Source organism: Triticum aestivum, chromosome 7B (assembly GCF_018294505.1).
Source record: "Triticum aestivum cultivar Chinese Spring chromosome 7B, IWGSC CS RefSeq v2.1, whole genome shotgun sequence".
Classification (NCBI taxonomy): Eukaryota; Viridiplantae; Streptophyta; class Magnoliopsida; order Poales; family Poaceae; genus Triticum; species Triticum aestivum.
In genome coordinates this window covers 237513907-237532083 of record NC_057813.1, presented here as the reverse complement: position 1 = coordinate 237532083, position 18177 = coordinate 237513907, and the positions used below count along the sequence as shown (strand labels likewise).

General features: G+C 45.2%; 1 long non-coding RNA gene across 3 annotated transcripts; it reads left to right on the top strand.

Annotated features, from left to right (window-relative positions):
• The first annotated feature begins 13312 nt into the window (after nt 1-13312).
• On the top strand, nt 13313-17820 carry LOC123156639 (uncharacterized). Of its 3 annotated transcripts, XR_006478284.1 has the most exons (5): nt 13313-13520; nt 13602-13976; nt 14096-14169; nt 16010-17297; nt 17414-17820. It is a non-coding gene; the product is annotated as an uncharacterized lncRNA (long non-coding RNA). The 3 variants fall into 3 exon arrangements; XR_006478285.1 differs by having other exon boundaries at nt 14096-17253; nt 17370-17820; XR_006478283.1 differs by having other exon boundaries at nt 14096-17297.
• The last annotated feature ends 357 nt before the right edge of the window (nt 17821-18177 follow it).

The following is an 18177-nucleotide window of genomic DNA, read 5'->3' as shown; positions in this document are numbered from 1 at the left end:
AACAACTGGGGATGAGCGGATACTTGACAAGTGCGGCGATTTATTTGAAGGGGTATTCATGTGGCAAAGAACTGCTAGGCAGTAGGCACGAAGTATTCTCGGAACAATAGAGAAAACTTCGGGTATCTTGTAATAACAAGAACAATGGGGAATGATCGTAAGAATGGCAAGTGTAAGTAGTTATCCATAAGGATTTATCGGTGGTCGGGAATAGCAAAAGTGATGGGCACAAGTCTCGAGAGAATTCAAAGAGTATCTCCGAAATCTTCTGGTGCAGTCGGTGACCATCTGGACTGAAGGGGCTCTCCGGGAGAAAGTATTTTCGAGAACCTAAAGTTAGTTTTTAGTAAAAATCGTTTAACCCGAATAGAAGAGGGTTCAGAATCCCAAAGTAAAGGTCGAGGAATAAAAGATCCTAATACCTCCCGATGGCGACGTGGGCCCATGGGCCACACAGCCATGTTAGTAAAAGTTTTTCAACGACTAGACTCGACTTCGGCCAAGGAGTTGGAAAGGGGATTCCTACAGGCAGTCGGCTCTGATACCAACTTGTGACGCCCCCGATTTAATCGTACACTAATCATGCACGCAAATGTGTACGATCAAGATCAGGGACTCACGGGAAGATATCACAACACAACTCTAAAACATAAATAAGTCATACAAGCATCATAATACAAGCCAGGGGCCTCGAGGGCTCGAATACAAGTGCTCGATCATAGACGAGTCAGCGGAAGCAACAATATCTGAGTACAGACATAAGTTAAACAAGTTGCCATAAGATGGCTAGCACAAACTGGGATACAGATCGACAGAGGCGCAGGCCTCCTGCCTGGGATCCTCCTAACTACTCCTGGTCGTCGTCGTCAGCCTGCACGTAGTAGTAGGCACCTCCAATGTAGTAGTCGTCGTCGACGCTGGCTCCTGGCTCCTGGACTCCAGCATCTGGTTGCGACAACCAGAAAGAAAGGAAAGGGGAGAAAGGGGGGAGAAAGCAACCGTGAGTACTCATCCAAAGTACTCGCAAGCAAGGAGCTACACTACATATGCATGGGTATATGTGTAAAGAGGCCATATCAGTGGACTGAACTGCAGAATGCCAGAATAAGAGGGGGATAGCTAATACTGTCGAAGACTACGTTTCTGGCAGCCTCCGTCTTGCAGCATGTAGAAGAGAGTAGATTGAAGTCCTCCAAGTAGCATCTCCAAGTAGCATATCCAGGTAGCATCTCCAAGCGCATCTCCAGTCGCATCGCATAGCATAATCCTACCCGGCGATCCTCTCCTCGTCGCCCTGCGGAAAAGCGATCACCGGGTTGTCTGTGGAACTTGGAAGGGTGTGTTTTATTAAGTATCCGGTTCTAGTTGTCATAAGGTCAAGGTACAACTCCAAGTCGTCCTGTTACCGAAGATCACGGCTATTCGAATAGATTAACTTCCCTGCAGGGGTGCACCACATTCCCCAACACGCTCGATCCCATTTGGCCGGACACACTTTCCTGGGTCATGCCCGGCCGCGGAAGATCAACACGTCGCAGCCCCACCTAGGCTCAACAGAGAGGCCAGCATGCCGGTCTAAACCTAAGCGCACAGGGGTCTGGGCCCATCGCCCATAGCACACCTGCACGTTGCGTACGCGGCCGAAAGCAGAACTAGCCCCCTTAATACAAGAGCAGGCTTACGTTCCAATCCGGCGCGCGCCGCTCCGTCGCTGACGTCTGAAGGGCTTCGGCTGATACCACGACGTCGGGATACCCATAACTACTCCCACGTAGATGGTTAGTGCGTATAGGCTCGTAGCCGACTCAGATCAAATACCAAGATCTCGTTAAGCGTGTTAAGTATCCGCGAACGCCGAACAGGGCCAGGCCCACCTGTCTCCTAGGTGGTCTCAACCTGCCCTGTCGCTCCGCCACAAAGTAACAGTCGAGGGCCGTCGGGAACCCAGGCCCACCTCTACCGGGATGGAGCCACCTGTCCTTTCAGCCCCCTCGTCAGAATCACTTGCGGGTACTCAATGAGCTGACCCGACTTTAGTCACCATCTGTAAAGTATGTATGTATGTATAGTATATACCCGTGATCACCTCCCAAGTGATCACGGCCCGATAGTATAGCAAGGCAGACTGACAAGAATGTAGGTCCAATGATGATAAACTAGCATCCTATACTAAGCATATAGGATTGCAGGTAAGGTATCAACAGATGTAGCGACAATATCAGGCTATGCATCAGAATAGGATTAACGAAAGCAGTAACAAGCTATACTACTCTAATGCAAGCAGTAACAAGCTATACTACTCTAATGCAAGCAGTATAGAGTAGAATAGGCGATATCTGGTGATCAAGGGGGGGGCTTGCCTGGTTGCTCTGGCAAGAGAGAGGGGTCGTCAACTCCGTAGTCGAACTGGTCAGCAGCAGCGTCGGTCTCGTAGTCTACCGGAGAGAAGAGGGGGAAGAAATAATGAATACAGAGCAAACAAAGCATCACAAAATATAACAAGGCAATGCGCGGTGTTCGGTGTGCCCTAACGCGGTAGTAGGTGATACCGGTGAAGGGGGGAAAACATCCGGGAAAGTATTCCCGGTGTTTCGTGTTTTCGGGCAGAGGAGCCGGAGGGGGAAAGTTGCGGGTTCGATAGGTTAGGGGGGTGTGGCGGACGAACGGACTGCGTATCCGGAATCGTCTCGTCGCTCTGAGCAACTTTCATGTTGAAAATATTTTAATCCAAGTTACGGATTAAAAGATATGATTTTCTAAAGATTTTATTAATTTCTGAAATTTAATTAATTATTTAATTAATTCGAAAATGGATTTATGACGTCAGCATGACGTCAGCAGTCAGCGTTGACCGTTTGACCTGGTCAACCTGACATGTGGGTCCCGTGGGACCCACCTGCCATACACTGTTAGGTTTAATTAGGGTTTAGTTTAATTAACAGTAGTTAATTAGGTTAATTAGCCCTTAGGTTAATTAATCAGGATTAATTATATTAATGATTTACTTAATTAATTAATTAATTAATTAATTAATTAATTAATTTTATTCATTTTTAATTTTATTAATTATATTTATTTAATTCCCCTATTCCTTTTTTTCTTTTATTCAAAAACGTTCTGGGGAGGGGCCCCCATGTCATTGGCACTGGGTGCCCAGTCAGCATGGCCGACCGGGTCAACAGGCCGGCCGGGCCCCTAGGGCCCACGGGTGAGTGACCCAGGGGTGGCCCCGGGTCGGCCACGTCGGCGGCCGGTGTTGGGGAGCTCCGGTGGGCGTTCCCGCGGCGGAGGGGCGCCGGACCTCGCCGGAATTTGTCGTCCGGCGGCCAAAATGGGGCGCGGGCGGTGCGTTCGGAAGCGGGAAGGACGGCGCGTCCAATGGTGGCAGTGGCGCGGCCGGACTCGGCCGGAATCGGCGCCGGCGAGCGTCGGAGGCGGCGGGGTGGTTCGGGCCCCGACGGGAGCGCGCTACGGGGGCCGGGGGGCTTGCGCGGCGCGGAGCAGCACGGGCTCGGCCCCGTGACCATTTGGTCACCGGGGGGCGCCGGCGACGAGATCCACGGCGGGGGGGGGGGGAAGGGATGTTCGGGTGCGGCGTGCTCGCCGGCGAGCGGCTCGGGCGAGGAGAGGAGAGAGGGAGGCCGTCAACGGCATGGCCGCGGGCGGCGCACCGCGTGACCGCGAGGGGGCAGCCGGAGCCGGCGACGGGGAGGCCAGGGGCGTCGGCGGCGTTCGGGAGGGGACTAGGGGGAGAGAGGGGACCGATGGGGGAGGGGAGTGCTCACGGGGGGGGGAGCGTGGGGTCTATGCGAGCTGCTCGGGGGCGGTCGGGGTCGACCGTTGAGGAGGAGGGCGGGGAGGCGGCCGACGGCGATGGGATCCGTCGAGGTGGGGGGTCGGGGACGACCCCGCGGCGGCGAGGGGGCCTTGCGCCCAGCGCGGCAGGTCGGGGAGGTGCGGACGGGGCGGCGGGGGTCGCCGGCGTCGGGGGGGGGGGGCGACGGGATCGGGCAGCTCCCGATCCGGACGGCGCGGGGGAGGAGAAGGAGGGGATCGGGGGGGAGAGTGAGGTGGTTAGGGTTTCCACCGACGGGGGGGGGGGGGGAGTGGATAAGGGAGTGAGGGGTGGGCCGGGCCAGGGGGGCTGGCCGACTGGGCCAGGTGGGCTTGGCCCAGTTGGGCCAGTGGGGTTTCCTTCTTTTTTTGTTTTTTTGTATTTTCTTTTCTGTTTTTATTTATCTATAAACACTTAGGCATTTTATAAAATTGTGAACCTTACACCATAATTATCTTTGTAATATTTGGCAACCACCGAACATTTTTGTTTTAATTTTTGAAAACTTTTATTGTTTTCTTTTATTTAAATTTTGAATTTGTTTCGGTTCTGAACTATCGAGAGTTTATCACAGTAACCGTGGTGACGTGGCATCATTAGCGGGGAATCACTGTAGCTTAATTATCCGGGCGTCACATAATTGTGTGTAGGTTGCTTTCTCTGGTGGAGTTAAATGGGTGATAGATAGTGGATGTACTAATCATATGACCGGAGATGGCAAATTGCTCTACGATTTCATGGAAGCTATTCAACCATTTATGAGAATTATGTTTGGTGGAGGATCAAAAGGACTGGTACTCGGGTTGGGCAAGGTGGCTATCACAAATGACATGTCCCTTGCAAATGTCATGCTTGTCCAATCCCTTAAATACCATTTGCTTTCTGTTCGCCAATTGGCTTCTGTTGGTTATGATACACTCTTTGGACTAACGGATGTGAAGGTCTTTAAGAGAGTTACTCTTGAAGTGGCCTTTGTTGGAGAGTTGGATGGCAACCTTTACATGGTTGATTTCTCGAAAGAGAGCACATTCCATGCAACTTGTCTAATGGCCAAGACCGACAAGGGGTGGCTATGGCATCGCTGGCTAGCCTATGTCGGCATGAGAAATCTTCAAGATCTCTTAAAGGGTAATCACATCCTTGGACTAACCAATGTCTCGTTTGAGAAAGATCATGTGTGTAGTGCATGCATAGCTAGGAAGTAACATCAATCAAAGCACCCACCCAAGAATATCATGTCTACTTCAAGGCCTTTGGAGCTCCTTCATGTGGATCTCTCTGGGCCTCCTTCATGGAATAGTCTTGGTTGGAAAAAGTATGGACTTGTCATTGCTGATGATTACTCCAAATCACTACGGGAAACAACTAATTTGCCGTCAGTGGACATCTTTGCCGTCAGCTTTTTGTTGGGGCAGACGGCAAAGAGTAGTTTTGCCGTCAGCTGCAGACGGCAAAAAATGACTAACGGCAAAACATATTTTGTTGTCTGCATTTTTTATTACAGACGGCAAATTAGTCTTTGCCATCTATTTTTTTATTACAGACGGCAAATCTCATACTTTGTCGTCTATAAAATAAAATACAGACAACAAAGTCTTTATCGTCTGCGTTTTTTTATTACAGACGGCAAAGTATGAGATTTGCAGTCTGTAATAAAAAAAGCAGACGGCAAAGACATACTTTGCCGTCTGTATAAAAAACGCAGACGGCAAACAAGAAGCACACCACGTGGATCGATCCCGCGGATCGATGACGTGGCGGTCCCTCCATACCCACGCAGCCCCACCCATCCTGACACACCCACTAACCCATGCTCACAGGCCCACCCACCCACCAACGCACGCCCCCACTACACCCACCCATGCACACCACACAACAACTCACACCACGAAACGCAAAACACACATGCATGGCCGGCGCGGGCGGTGAGCAGGGCCAGGGAGGCCGCACGGGCGGGGAGCCTGGGAGGCCGCGCGGGCGGGAGCAGGGAGGCAGCGCATGCGGTGAGAAGGTAGGCCGCGCGGGCGGAGAGCAGGGAGGCCGCGCGGGCAGCGAGCATGGCGGACGCGGCGGCGAGCATGGCGGACGCGGCGACGAGCATGGCGGGCGGACAGGCGGCAAGCATGGCGCGCGGCGGCGGCTCACTCCACCGTCGACTACTCAGCGCAGGCGCGCAGCGGCTTCTTCCCTCGGGCGCGCGGCGGCCTCTTCCCTCGAGCATGGCGCGTGACGCCCACTACAGAGGAGCTCCTCCCTCCGGCATCGGCTGCCCGAAGCTGCACTGGCGCGCGGCGGTGTTCCTCTCTCTCTCTCTCTCTCTCTCTCTCTCTCTCTCTCTCTCTCTCTCTCTCTCTCTCTCTCTCCAGGAACCAACGAGCACGGCCGGGCGGCGGTGCGGATACCAGGGTCGGGCGAGCGGCTCCGGCGGGCGTGGCTGTCCGGGGGTGCGGCGAGTAGGGTCGGGCAAGTGGCGCGGTGAGCAGGGCGAGGTGCCGGCAGTGGTGTCCCTTTGGTATTGTCTCCGGTGAGAAGAAGGACGGACGGCGGTGAACTTCCTGTTGCTGCAATGGAGGACTTGATTGCTTTTTCTTTTTAGTTTCTAGGGGTCTGTGTGTAAATTTTCAGGACAGCTGTGTAACTTGTCTGTAACTCCACCGACGATGAATGCAAGACAACACGGCCGTGTTGAGTCCAAAATCTCCCTGAGCATGTTTTGGTTTGTTGTTCCTGTGTCCTGCGAGATGCTCTGCTCAGACATTACTTTAAAAAAAATGAAAAACAATCTTTGTCGTCTGTACTTTAGTGTGGATGATGGCAAAGCATATGTTTTGACTTACGGCAAAGAACATGTTTTTTGCCGTCTGTTATTTTTGTGGTAGACGGCAAAACTGTTTTGACTTACGGCAAAATCTTTGCCGTCATCTCGACAAAAGGCTGACGGCAAAGTATTCTTTGCCGACTTATCTTTGCCGTCTGAATTTGCCGTCTACTTCCTGACGGCAAAATCTTTGCCGTCTGGATTTGGCTCTTTGCCGTCTGTGATCCACAGACGGCAAATTACCTGTTTCCTGTAGTGGATATACATGGGTGTTTTTCCTCAAGTCCAAGGACTATGTGAAGATCACCTTCATAAATTTTGCCAAGCAAGCACAACGCAAGTTTTACAAAGACATCTTGGCAATAAGAAGTGATAAGGGCTCCGAGTTCAAGAACTACACCTTGGAAGAATTTCTTAGTGATGAAGGGATTGAGCATCAATATTCCGCACCATACACACCTCAACAAAATGGTGTAGCCAAAAGGAAGAACCGTACACTTGTGGAAATGGCAAGGTCCATGTTGGATGAGTACAAGTCACTACATAGTTTTTGCGCTGAGGCTGTCAACACCGTATGTCATGCATCAAACCGGCTCTTCCTCTGCACTATATTGGAAAAGACTCCATATGAGCTCCTAACCGGGAACAAGCCAAATGTCAAGTACTTTGTGTATTTGGATGCAAATCTTTCATACTAAACAAAAGAGAACGGTTAGGAAAATTTCAATCGAAAACAACTGAGGGCATATTTGTTGGTTATGGATCAAACTCTCACGCCTATAGAGTCTACAACAAATCCAATGGATGTGTTGTAGAAACTTGTGACATGGTGTTTGATGAATTTAATGGCTCCCATGGGGAGCAAGTTGATCTAAGTGATGTAGGTGAAGAAGATTCTTCTCAAGATATTTTATCCATGGGTGTTGGTGCTCTTCTTCCCATGGAACAAGAACCTCATGATGATGAAGAAGAAGATGGAAATTTCACACACCATCAAACCACTTCAACACCCATACCAACACAAGCTCCTGTTGCCTAACCAATGCCCGTAGTTCAAGTACAAGAAGATGTTCAAGTCCCTCACCATGATCATCTTAAAGAGCAAGATCATCAACAAGAGCAAGAACAAGAAAGTGAAATCATTGATGATGAACCTCAACAAATGCAATATGAAGAAGAAGATCTTCCACCACATATTAATGATCCATATGTTGAGGACGTGGATGATGGGCATGAAGTTGAACCTAGCGAAACCCTAACCTCCATCATACCTCGAGTGGTCGGTCGTGTTGATGTTGATAAGATTCTCACCAGGATATCGGAAGGTAGAGTCACTCATAAACAATTGACAAACATTTGTCCTCACTTCTTGTTTGTGTCTAGTGTTGAGCCTCTCAAGGTACAAGAAGCATTGATGGACAATGATAGGCTCATTGCTATGCAAGAAGAGTTGAATAGCTTTAAACGTAACCAAGTGTGATCATTAGTCGAGAGGCCAACTACGGAACACAATGTCATAGGAACAAAATGGATTTTCAAGAACAAGCAAGATAAGAATGGTGTAATCATCCGCAACAAGGCTAGGTTAGTGGCACAAGGGTACTCACAAGTTGAAGGTTTAGGCTTTGGTGAGACCTTTGCTCCCGCTACCTGTCTTGAATCTATTCGCATCTTACTTGCTTATGTTGCCTTCAATGGCTTTACATTACATCAAATGGATGTGCAGACTGCTTTCCTTGACAGTCCTCTACAAGAAGAAGTATATGTATCACAACCACCTGGATTCGTTGATCCCGATCACAAAGACTATGTGTATAAACTTCATAAGGCTCTGTATGGCCTCAAACAAGCACCTCGTGCTTGGTATGATCATCTTAAGACGTTTCTACTCGATGATGGTTTTGTGAGAGGGGTGATCGATCCCACTCTTTTTACTAAGAGGGACAATGGTGATTTGATCTTATGCCAAACCTATGTAGATGATATCATTTTTGGTTCTCCTCACATTCATTTGTGCAAGAAGTTTGCGGCTTCCATGACCAAGAACTTTGAGATGTCACTCAATGCGGATTTGAAGTTCTTTCTAGGATTCAAATTCAACAATTTCAAGAAGGAATATTCTTATCTCAAGCAAAGTACCTTAAGGATATTCTAGAGAAGTTTGGCATGTCCAATGCCAGTCCATGTAAGACTCCCATGCCAACCAAAATTGTACTCACTGAAGACACAAATGGCATTCCTTTCGACCCATCTACTTACCCCTCTATGATTGGTTCATTGCTTTACCTTTGTGCATCTAGACCAGACATCATGTTTAGTGTATGCATGTGTGCTAGATTTCAAGCTTCCCCTAGGGAAAGTCATCATAAGGTGGTTAAGCATATTCTTAGATACCTTGTTCACACCCCAAAGTTGGGTCTATGGTACGCAAGGATGCTAAGTTTGATCTCATTGGGTACACGGATGAGGATTGGGCCGGAGACAAAGTGGGACGAAAGTCCACCTTCGGTGCATGTCAATTTCTTGGACGCTCCTTGGTAAGTTGGTCCTCAAAGAAGCAAAACGGTGTTGCCCTCTCCACCGCTAAAGCTGAATACATTGCAACCACTAGTTGTGCAACTCAATTACTATGGATGAGAATTTTTTTGAAGGATTACAGTATCACCTATAGACATGTGCCTCTTCTATGTGATAATGAAAGTGCCATCAATATTGCTGAGAATCCCAAAGATCATACTCGCACCAAGTACATTGATATTAGGTATCACTTCTTGAGAGATCATGTGGAAAAGGGTGATATTCATATTGATCATGTGGGTACACATATTCAACTTGCAGACATTTTCACCAAACCATTAGATGAAGCAAGGTTTTGTCAACTTAGGCATGAACTTGGTATCTTGGAGCTTGACAACATTATGTGAAATTTAGTACCCATTCATGCATTTTCATCATGTCCTGTCTGGATGGAGGCATATATTTAGGGGGAGACACTCAACTCATGAGCACTCTGATCCTGTGAAATGCGTAAATAGAACACACACTCTTAAAGCTACCATGTTATTCTAACTATGGTGATTTCAATGATGGAGTAGTGATTATGCACCCAAAGTTCAAATGTTTGCGGTGCCATGTCACATATACTCACACATGGTGGCATCAGCCACCGCTCTTGCCGTTAGAACATTGTCTGGGCGATGTGTGTTATTTTTGTTGGCATAGGATACTTACTACTTCATATTGTGTCTTTGGATCTTACTACGTACTAAAATCCTCATCTCCCTATCATTGTCATTAGCACCAATAATTGCACCTTATTCTTCTCAAAAGAAAAATTCCTATGTGCTCCGGCCGTCCGGTATGTACCGGACGTCTATAAAATCCTTTCTGTTGTCCTCATACCGGGCGTCCGGTGAGTCCGGACTTCCGTTAATTTCAGCCCTGTCCTATCGCGCCGGGTGTCCGTTTTTGCCAGTCGTCCACTACCTGGCGTATCTGGTAGGTCTTCTCAGGCCCCGGACGTCTGTTCCGCACCGGTCGTCCGGTCAATTCCTGGCCCACATATATAAAGCAGAGTGTGTTTAGAGCGGTTCCTCAACCTAAAATCGCTCGTTCCCCCTCTCTTCTCTGCCGCTGCCGCTCACTCTCCTTGTTGTGGTTGCATGCCGGTTGTGCTCCTCGCCGTCTCAGCGCGGGTTGGCTCTTCCTGGTAGCCGTCGGGCCTCTGGCGCCACCCCGTGGATCCCCTCCCCATCTCATTTGTCCTCCCGAGGTAGCACCTCCTCTTATTCTCCTCTCATCAATCGAACTTCTCTTTGATCTATGAAGGTGGATAGGTGATTTGGGTCTTCTTCCTCCTCTAGGTCGAGATGCCAAGGACCAAGACTCCGCACGCAAGCAGGTCTCTAGTGGGCCATCTCATCCGTCTCGTCGTGGTGGCTCCGGTGATTCACAAGAGCGGGATAGTCCTCGAAAGCGTGCCGCCCACCCTCACAGCTCGACTAGCAACTCCTAATCGGAGGAATCCGACTATGCAGATGAGCTGGAAGATTTGGAGCAGCCCGAGTATGTTGCTGTTTGCACCACTACACCCAAGACGGGAACACGTCGGCCCACCTTCAAGCCTCCTCTTCCTCCGGTGCAACATCAAGGTGATGCCCGTCGCATCTCTCTTGAACCTCCACTTCCTCTCGGTTGCAACATTAAAAGGTTCAATTAGGTTCCCATAGCTTCCTATGTTAAGCTTCGTCGTGATATTGACCAATTCTCTGTTGTTAGCTACTCCCAAGACGCTCGCTTTTGCACTAATGTCCAGGCAGACATTTTTACCACTATCATCATTCCTAAGGGTCTATCTCTGCATGTATTCATTGACTTAGAGCATATTCATGCTCATCCTTGAAATATCCGGGGGCTATTGTGCTCATTGAGTCATCTAATCTTGCTGCTCCATTTGCATTTCAGCATGATTTTAACCAGGCTGTCATTCATCAATTCTATGCCACATGTTACTTTGCTCCAAATAACATTATCACCTGGATGACCTCCGACACCGTGCTCACGGCATCTTATTCTCAATTTGTTGCTGCCCTTGGTTTCCTGACACCAGTTTCAAAATCCATAAGGATGACCCAAACCATAGGCCCAAGGGCATTGAGGTATGTGCGGATCTTCTCAAACCTTTGGGTGAAATGACTAATGAGGAGAAACATAAGGGTCTGAACCAAGTCTCCATTTGGCGCTCACCTTTCTACATCATCTATCAGTGTGTCATTCACACCATTTACCCTAAGATGGGTGAAAAGGGGTCTTGCAATAGCTACTGCATTGATCTCATGCATCACCTCTATGCGTCTCCAAAGGGGAAGATCAATGTCCCTCATTTTTCGTGGCATGAGATCTGTCTCGCTTGTTTTCAGCACAAGCGGGCCTTTCCTCATGCTCCCTTTCTTCAGGCATTCATCGAGAGTGTAGCTTCGTTTCCCATTGCCCGCACTCACTTACATGAGCGGTGGGTCATTCCACCTCACATGGCGGATGATTGGGTCCCCAAGGACTCTTTTGCTCCTGCTCGTTGAACTGCTGCTAGTGTTCCTCCTCCTACTCATTCTACTACTTCTGGATCTGCATCCTTTATGCGCATAGCTCGCTTTCTTGGGAAGGCTCACTTTGCCATGATGAAGGTGTTTACCTTTCATTGCTCCCAAAATCACGATGTTATCACTCGCATGGTCACTTCCAAGCATGATCTGAAGGCTCGTCTGAGAGACTCCGGAGTTTACGACGTGAGTGACGATGAACGTCTTCCTGATGAACCACCTTCTGACTTTGGTTTTCCCTCGGGTCCTGAATGGGCTGATTTCCTTGACGAGGCTGGTGGCAGTGGTGCTCATAATGATGAAGATGCTATTTGATGATGTTATGACCCCTTTTGGGTATTTGATGCCAAAGGGGGAGTAGGCACTTATTTATGTAATGCTATGATATTAGCTTGTATCGAACTAGCGTCTGCACCCGCGCATTTGCGCGGCTAGATTTCTAGTAAATTATTTTGTACTATCATTCACTACATGGTCATGACATATCAAAGCAACACCAATCTTTTACCAAACAAACCAAATGTTGCAACAATCGCAAAGAGTCCTTATAAGGTTTCTCTTATAGCTTATATATTGTATTTGTGTAGTTTTAACTTAGCATATATGTTTTTTTCAAAGTTTTATCTATTTCAAACAACTATTAGGTTTGTTTTTAATTATACATTATAATGAATGTAAGACACATCCACGCCGAAAAATTAATAATGCATGATCGCCTGTGTTATGTGTATTTACAGTTTTACACAATCCTCTTTCTACTCACTTTTCTCTCCACTATATGATTTATATCCATCTGATCAGTTTCCTTACTTTTCTCGCTTTTTTCGAATATCAGATTCTTTACTAAGATCATGCATTTGGAGTGCACTGTTTGGTTTGTGTACAGTTTTTATTTAAAAATGACATAATATTATTTGAGTTGGCATTGATACTCGTTTTGTAATTTTTTTCCTCTCTGCGACTCCTCTATAGTTATTATCTATGGATTCATTCGATTTACCGATTATGTGTATGTTTAAGCACTTTTCAGTTTGCATTTGGCCATCCATCTTTTTACTCATATCGTAGTATTCTTGGTACAATTTGCATTCTTTTCACACAAAAAAGGGTACAATTTGCATTTGATCAGTCGGTTTTTCACCTCATAGTTTTTCTTGTACACTTCGGCTTCTGAGCCTGAATGTGCCATCGGGCTCTTCATATTCGAAACTACTTCACTGACAATGGTTGTGCCCGACCTTTGTATGATAGGTAAATCGAGTGGCTGATTCCCTTTTTAAACATATGCATGTTCGGCTAGATTTAAGCATCGTCTGGGAATCGTGCGATTTCTGTCATGTGTATAACACCACTCCTTCATGTTTTTGAGCGAAACGGTTACCTAGACGATAGTGCTGCCCGATCTATGCATGACGTGCTAATCCAGCCGCTGGTGCCCTTCTCAATCATGTGCATGTCGAACCTCAACAAAATAAATCATGTGCATGTCCGGCTGGATTTAAGTTCGTGTGTATAGCATGGCTGTTTTTTTTAGGGAAAGCACGGCTGTTTTTTGAGTTGTGCTCTTCATCCGGAAGATAATTACCACTCCGGATTTTTTTTCTCCATCTAAAACAGCCCGTACCGGTTCCCGTACTGGCCTGTGGCCTCGCTCCTCTCTCCCTCCTCTCGTCGATCCCTATCCACTCCAAAGAAAAGGAAAATAACTCCATCGGCACCTGGTTCTTCATCCACACGCATCATTTCGCCAGATTTGCTGCCGGCGAAGGTAGATGTCGCTCGTGGGCGGTGGCCATCATTGAGAGTCTACCCCCCTCTAAAATTTCTCTTCCTGGGGTTGGTGGCGCAGGTGGCCGGGTGAGTGCGTGAACGCGTTTGATGCGGTCTTCAGGGTGCAGATGCTCGCCCACCTCGGCGAGTCCGGCAGCGAGGCCATCAGGAGGTCCGGCGACTAGCGACGGTGATGGATGTGCTGGAGGTTGGTGGCGTTGAGGGGGCAGTAAGGAAGCTCACGGAGAAGGGTGTGGATTTCCTAGATGAGTTCGTGCAATGGATAATGGTCGGATCTGAGGAGCGGGGCAGAGACTTGCACTGCGGCTATGCTTCATGAGAGCTATGGGGTTATGTAGACAAATGTGAGATCGTGCCATAAGCAAATGACATCAAGATCTGAGCACCGTTGCAGACGGCCTCGAGTTATTTTCCTCTTCATCTCCTACAAAATGTAAGTGCGAGCCGATCATATGCATCCTTCCTAGTGCAGATTATTTTTGTAGTTCCTCCATATCACTATGTAAGTCTGTAGTGTTGTACTCCTTATTTATGAAATTTCTCTTCGTACAGGTTGCTTGCATGGTCAATTTGGGCATCGGTTTGTTAAGCAGCAAAAGCTCGCATGTTGAATCTAGTCAACTCAAGTATGTTTCCACCAGAAAACTCAATCGTGTAGTGTATGGAATGACATGTTTATTTAGTTTCTACTAATTAGTTTGGATAACCTCTGATCATCCGATGAAGTAACTGAGAAGAAATTTTGGTCATGTTATTACTTCCCATTTTTTATACCTATGCAATTAATGTTATTTGTTGCTGGTTTTGCTGTGGCGCCAAGTCTAAATGAGGGAACCTTGTAATTATTCAAAGCAAGATCCATGTGTTGACATAGGATGGATTTTCTACAAAATGCCTATAATATCAGAGCTTTTCTAATATTCTCTTAACTGAAAAAGGCTGTTGGATAGATAGCTATTATGAAGAACAGAAAACTCATATATCAAGTAATTACAACATGACATGCTTCTGGTAGTGCTAACTTCAGCCGTTCAGCGCCTTGTTATGTAATACGTGTCGTTATATTGGTAGATGTCAAGTGCTCTTCTCTATCTCAGTTATGGTCTGCCTTAGTTTCAGTCTAAGCTATATTAATCAACTAATTTTGTGGGTAACCTCCTTGTTCGCCTAGGTTTTTTTGGCTACTGTATCTTCGAACTGACCACTTCTCTTGTAGCATTTTTCATCAACACTTCCGGTCTTGTGGCCATAAACCTCTTTGGTCATTTTATGTGATCTCCTTATGGCTGCAGTATCAGTACATCTTATTTTGCCACAACTGGCAACTGAGTCTTCATCTTCAAGCATTGCAGTTTTTACTTCCGCTTCAACATGTTTCTTGTTCCCAGCATACATCTCTCCTTTCTTGTACACTTATCTTGGTGTATTCATCCTCTGAGCCATCCGATAATATGATAGATCTCTATCATTTTCTTTTGTCATTGCAGAGTCCATGTGATGTTTATGTTTTTTTTCTTCACACCCATCATCATGTACTATAGCCCCATTAGTATCGTGTGGTTCTTCTTACATAGAAACAAATTGTCATATCCTTTTCTGAGGTGAATCTCTATTGTTATTTGTCTGCAAAATAAAAATACATTTCAAAGATTACACGTGTCTCTAAAAATTGAGAAGTAGTACTCTGAGAAAATTAATCACCCTTTAGCCTCTATGTTATGCTTCTTTGTTGCTTTTTTTAACACGGCGTCAACTTCATCATGAAAAATTCTGAGAATCATATGTGAGATGTATTAGTTAGGAAAATACAAACACAATACTTCTTTTGTAATGGATAAAGGCAAATTTTCCTCCTCGGCTTTATCTTTCAGGTCCATCATCTCAAGCCTATCATCACACACAAATGTTCTTTTTACTGCATAGTTTTTTGTTCTGAAAGTGAGATTGCCATCGCTGAACATGAGCTGAAAATAAGTGTTTGTCGACATTATTATTATGTAATCTTTGGCGCTTCTTCATATTTCTCATCCAGTGAATTTAGCAAGTTCGAGACAAATGTATTGAACAATTTTTCAGCCTCACCGTCAAATAAAGTGCAACTTGTAGTAGTTGTACAGTCATTAATTTATTGTCAAATACGATAACTATCATACGATTGTTATTAGTGTAGAGTAAATGTAATAGGAAAGAAGTCTTCTTCAAATTAGTAGAATATGCTTACCGAGGTGATACATCATCTCGATATGTATCACAACTCTCGTAACAGTACTTGCCAACTTCCTTCTTATCTAGTTTGTGAAAATCCTCACATCACATATACCAGCTTTGAATATGATCACTTGTAGCTATTACTGTGAACACAAAATCCTAAAATGATTTCCCAAAAATTTAGCATACTGGAGAAAGTGAGAGACATAATTAAGTAGATATGCACTATAACTGATATTTACTAAGTTGTCATTGCAGGTGTTGAGAGTCTGGTTTTCCTCAACAAGTGGCGATTTCATATCTTAGAAGAAGTCTCGCATTAGTTCAAATTTGAACTAAAACCATAACACTTATTTTGGATCGAGGGAGTATGAATTTGGTATTGATTCTTGTGTTGAGTTCCTGCACATTTGGAGCAAATCGAGTATAACAATTATCTTAGATTGGTGAATAAAGATGAGTCAAGATAAATTAGCTGAGAAATAATAAAAGTTGGTCTTTCATACCTGTCAACAATTTCCCAAGTTTATGGTATATCTAGATCTGTATAGATTCTTATGACACTTGACTTTAAGCATAATCATGTTTAATCAAAGTAAATTCTGTTAGACATATTTTTATAATTAATAGAAGAGCTTGTAACATTAATGAACTTACCATTGAACTTCTGCACCAGTGATGAGGAATGGTTGTGCATTATGGACTTAATCTTATATTAGAATTCAATCTGGCTGAAATATGAAGGTTCGGGGTTATTTCTTTTTATTATTGATTCCACATGCTCCATTTGGGTTGGTAATCCAATGACGTCTATAAAAGCGGAGTTAATTATTTGAAAGTTTCATCTAATTTTTTTTCCTTTGTAGCAAACTCGAAGTAGTAAACTGGGTAACCTTCTGATGATCCTCTCACCTCCTTTACTTTTTTAATGTATGAAAAATAACTATATTTCACTGCTTACTCGAATATACTTATTCCACAAACTTAAAATTGTTACATAAATAGATTCTCATTTATCTTTGTTCTATATGTGTCTATAAATTAAACTACTTCCCGATAGTCGCAAGAATTGTTTGGCCATGTGAAAACAATCAAAACATACTTAGTAGTTGTTGTAGAAAATAACAGAACAGTTCGCAAGTAAATATATGATGACTAAACCTTTTCATCGATGAATATCATACCGGCATACTTAGTAGTTAAAACAAACAATAGAACAATCTGCTAATAAATATGCAATGGCAAAACCTTTTCATCTATGAATATCATGCCGAGGTTCCAGAGCCAATTAACTGTAGGATTGATTGAATTTCATATTCTCATTACTTGCACTTGAATACATAGTTTCGTCCTCCTGTTGTGAACTCGCTATGCTTGTTGTATGCCATTGCTGCAAAAGGATCACAAAATCGCTAGTGAATTATTAATAATGCACCTATGAAGATTGTATGCAGAATAACAATTACAAACCTTGATGATTCAGGCGAGAGGCTACTCAGAAGGTAGATTGGATCCAGAATAACAATTACGAACCTTGATGATTCAGGTGAGTCACTCAAAAGGTTGCCATGACTACATCGGCGTTGCATAGTTGAATCGGAAGACTTTGATTGCCAAGGTAGATTGGATCCAGAATAACAATTAGAAACCTTTATGACTCAGGTGAGAAGCCACTCAGAAGGTTGCTTGGGCGTCACTACATCTGGCTTGGTGACATTACGTAGTTGAATTGGAAGACTGATTTTGTTGGTAGTGTGCTAGCTAGGTAGCAGATTTGGCTGACTTCAATTTTTGGGCATGTGCTGGGTGCGGTTGCTTACGTAGTTGAATTGGAAGACTGATTTTGTTGGTAGTGTGCTAGCTAGGTAGCAGATTTGGCTGACTTCAATTTTTGGGCATGTGCTGGGTGCGGTTGCATGTATGTGTTTTCATGTGCCGTGTTTGCCTTGGCAAGTCATGTTTGTACGTAGTCCGTATACACGTCTTATTTGCATGCGTGTCCGAGTTTGAAAAAAAATGATGTCCTTATTTGCTTAGGTTCCTTATTTATTTATTTATTTATTTATTTAGGTTTGACTACTATTTTTATCCTAATTACAATATAATTGTTTTTATCCTAATTACACATGATGGAACATGGATGTGTTGGTCCGTTATATGCACGTACACATTATATGAACGTACACGTAACAACACAACTTTTCTCGTTTACGCGTTGATTTTAAATCAAGGCTGTTAATATTACAATCTAACGGATTAGATAATTCTAACTTATGTGGATGAATGTGACGGCTTGTTTTACTTCTGTTTTAATTATATAATAGATTATGTACTATTCTATGAGTGATGAACCTTTATGGAGCCTATTCTGGTTTTATGTTATCTTGTTTATGAGATTTGGTTGTTTTGGTATCATATTGAGGGGG